Consider the following 3246-nt stretch of genomic DNA (forward strand, 5'->3'; position numbering starts at 1 on the left):
AGTAGCGCCATCACACTAAAACAGGGCGGCTCTGCTTACCCTTAGGCCTCTCGGCCGCTCTTCTCTTCTCTATTCGCCTGCCGCCATAGCCGAGCAAGTCTTTTTGATATTTTGATCCTCCACCAACTCTTATTCACAGCTCTGCTCGATCTTGTGCATTTGCAGGTCTCCCTGCTCCATTCACGCCCATGCCCGCCAGCCTTTTGACGAGGTACTTATATATTCCACGATTGCTTCGTTCAGGTAATTTTGTATTTCTGATCGAACTTCTTCTTTTCTTCAACCATTTCATCAATCCGTATCAAAAGTAGTCATCTTGTACTTTCTCACTGCTAGTGCTGACTCCAAAGATTGTCCCTTTTCTTCATCATGGCTAGACTCACCAGCTTACGGTAGGTAGGGATCATAATAAGTTAAAGATTTGTGTCATGTCATCCATCCCAAAGTAGCCTTTTTTCATTTCGTTTGCCTTCGCGAATTATAAACTATTCTGGAATTGAATAAGCATTAATTGGGCCTTTGGTCATAGTTTACCACGTTAAAGAACACTTGAATGAGGTCCCAGGTTTCCATAAACGAAATCCAGGTTTTAGGAAAAGATCTTGCCTTGAAAAGCTGGACACCCAAGAGAAGGAGAAGGGAATCTGTACATAACATATCCGTTACTGTAGTACTGATGATGATTAAGATGACAAAAGAAAAGGATACATGGGATGCATTCCAACAACAAAGATCGTATTTTTTCAAAAGGGCCAAAAAAAAAAAAACCAACAACATCAAAAAAGATAGTATCATACACGGCGCGCGTGGAGTGTTCCACGGGCGCGTGTACGTTCTACTTAACCGACCTATAGAAGACGCAACTAGCATTAAAAATTAGAAAAAAAAAAAATTAGTGAAGAAGGGTTGGGTACTGGTACTGGTAGTTGATGGTGCCTGTCTCCCTCCCGTGGACGGGGCCTCACCAGATTCGTTTCTCTTCCCTTCTCTTTCTCTTTATAACCCTGAGTCTTAATTCTCTCTAAACTCTCTACCATCACCGACGGTCTCTCTGCTGGCCTCCTGCCTCAGCTAAGTAAGATTTCCCAAGATCTTTCGGTATAATACATTTCTCCTCCACCAACTCCTATTCACGACTCTCCCTTGGCCATATTCCTCATCAGTTCAATTATGCTTTCATAACACTTGTGCGTTTGCAGGTCTGCATATATACCACTGGTACCCATAGCAGGGCAGGGCCATCTGCAGAGATACTTCCACGATTGCTGTGCTCCGGTAATCTCATACTGTCACTCCAAGTTCTTCTTTTCTTTAATAATATCCTCACTTTTCTCGTAATAACTAGCTAGCTAAGAAAGTGAGGATGCATAAAGTTCATGTACTTTTCATCTTTATAGAAAACCTCTAGTTTTTCCTCGTGACTTTCTGCTCATACGTCGAGTTTTGCTACATTTCATCTGGGAATCCATCTCATTACAAACTTCCATCGTTCTTGTGCATTTACAGATCTGCACGCTGTATTAGTTAGCATACCCGGACTTCTATCGCAATTGCTTTGTTCAGGTAATCTCGTATTGTTATCCAACTATTTACCATTCCAACCATGATTGTATAGGTTTTTCTCCTGTTTCTTTTACGATTATTTCTTTCTCTTCGTTTATGTGTGCGTGCTCTTCCAAGTTTGGAAGGCAGAAAATATTGCACTCGTTCTTCCAAATTTGGAACACAGCAAATCCAGCAATCCCTTTCAAGTTTGCAGCACAACAAATCCTGCAATCCCTTAGATTCTCAAGGCCTAGCCGAGCCTTGGCAAATTTTAAAGTTTATCAGCATCTTTTCATCCTTTCTTTTTGTTCTTACCTAAAGTTATACACTTCACCATGGGTCTTTACTCGGACTCCCAGATATAGTTATCATCAGTATGCATTAGGAGGTTCTTGGAAGATAGGAAATGTCTGCAAAAGAAAGCTGAAAACCCTAGTTTTGATGCTTTTGAGTGAGAATCGGTATGTTGTCATAGAATCCCGGTACCTGCATCAGTTCCTGCAGCTTGATGGATGTAAAAATGAGAAAACTGCAGTTCCGATTCTAACTGTAAGAGAGTTTGATACGGATGATGCGGCGGGAGCGGGGCTAATTCCATTTTGCTGATATACCTTGTGGTTTTGGTCTCTTGCATCTTAGCAGAAAGAAGAAGAAACTTTGAAGGGCATGCATCTTAAAATAGACCACAAAAAGTCACATTTTCAGAACATATAGTAGTTTCTTTTATGTGATTTTCCATTCTTTTGAGGGAAATTTCTCAGGAGCATTAATTTTCCTCAGTTCTATCTATACTATCATCAACCCTTCATGGTGCAAAAATTTGTCTTTCCTGATTGTTTTGGCTAACTCTACATTGTAAAGGTTCAGTTTATGAAATAAGTTGGTATAATCATGGGTAGTTCTGTGGTTGCTGTACATGAAAGATTAGGTGCAGCTTCATGCAAAAGCAGGCACTTATATGAATTGGCCACTGGTGTATATTGTTTGTGCTATATATGTCTGTGAAAATGAATGGGAAGGGTGCATTGGTAGCTCTAGTAATGGATCTTAAACCTTGGATTTTCTGTAGGATGGCAAATCGAAGAAGGCCAAAGAAAGGTCCTCGAAGTTCTGTTGTTCTTCAATATCGAAAAGCAAAACCCTACGAACGTGGAACAAAATTCAAGGTAGAAAAGATAGATATTAGCATGTTTAGCAATTATGTAGAGCTGCAGCTGTATCTGCTCCGAAGATGTGGTGGGGGCTATCGTACTTATCCAGGGGGTGCAGACTATCCGGTGATAACCTACACCAAGTACAAGGAAGATGATAATGAGCGTGACCTGAATAGCGAGCCATGGGATAGCTTCGCTGCATCTGTCTCTTACATTCTCATAGACAGGAAAGAGGCTTAGAGTAACTTTCTTGTCATTTGGTAAAAGATATGCTTGTCATATGGAAGTACTTTCTGCAATTCCTTTTTGAGTGAAAGGAGAATGATATATGTACTAAAGGTTCCAATTATGAGGTGAAAACCTAGAAGAAAGTTTGGATCAATCATTATGAGTAATATCGAACTCTTTGTTAAGCTTTGAATTTGATCCTAATTAATGAAGACTTTTCCTTTCTCTTTGCGGGTAATTTAAAGCCCTTAATTATAGGGACAAGCATTCCAGCTCTTAGGTACGAAAATGTGGTTCCTTTTTCCGCATTCACTGTGAT

General features: G+C 40.3%; 1 long non-coding RNA gene across 1 annotated transcript; it reads left to right on the plus strand.

Moving 5' to 3' along the window:
• On the plus strand, positions 1 to 2973 carry LOC140013259 (uncharacterized). The gene is made up of 4 exons (XR_011820340.1): positions 1 to 243; positions 1200 to 1275; positions 1507 to 1563; positions 2615 to 2973. It is a non-coding gene; the product is annotated as an uncharacterized lncRNA (long non-coding RNA).
• Positions 2974 to 3246: the final 273 nt, after the last annotated feature.

The sequence above is a fragment of the Coffea arabica genome, chromosome 8c, assembly GCF_036785885.1.
Source record: "Coffea arabica cultivar ET-39 chromosome 8c, Coffea Arabica ET-39 HiFi, whole genome shotgun sequence".
In the NCBI taxonomy this organism is placed as follows: domain Eukaryota; kingdom Viridiplantae; phylum Streptophyta; class Magnoliopsida; order Gentianales; family Rubiaceae; genus Coffea; species Coffea arabica.